Raw genomic sequence first — 321 nt, 5'->3', positions numbered from 1 at the left:
TTGTCCTTCAAGGTTTTTCTTCGGTGGTGGTTTTGAGGCGCCTGGAAGCTTTTTACCTGTTAATTTAGTGCTACATTGTGTTGTGGCACCACGGAATGGTGGGGGTTGGAAGGGACCTCAGGAGCTAGTCCAGCCCCCTGCCAAAGCAGGGTCACCCAGGATCCCCACGTCCAGGTGGGTCTTGAAAACCTCCAGAGCAGGAGACCCCACAACCTCTCCGGGCAGCTGCTCCAGGCTCGGCCACCCTCCCGGCGCAGAACTTTCTCCTCCTGTTGAGACGGAACCTCCTGTAGACCCCACCAAGAGCTTCTGCCTGCTCTC

This window comes from Merops nubicus, unplaced genomic scaffold, assembly GCF_000691845.1.
Source record: "Merops nubicus isolate BGI_N331 unplaced genomic scaffold, ASM69184v1 scaffold6080, whole genome shotgun sequence".
Taxonomy (NCBI): Eukaryota; Metazoa; Chordata; class Aves; order Coraciiformes; family Meropidae; genus Merops; species Merops nubicus.
Note: the sequence above shows the minus strand (reverse complement) of the source record.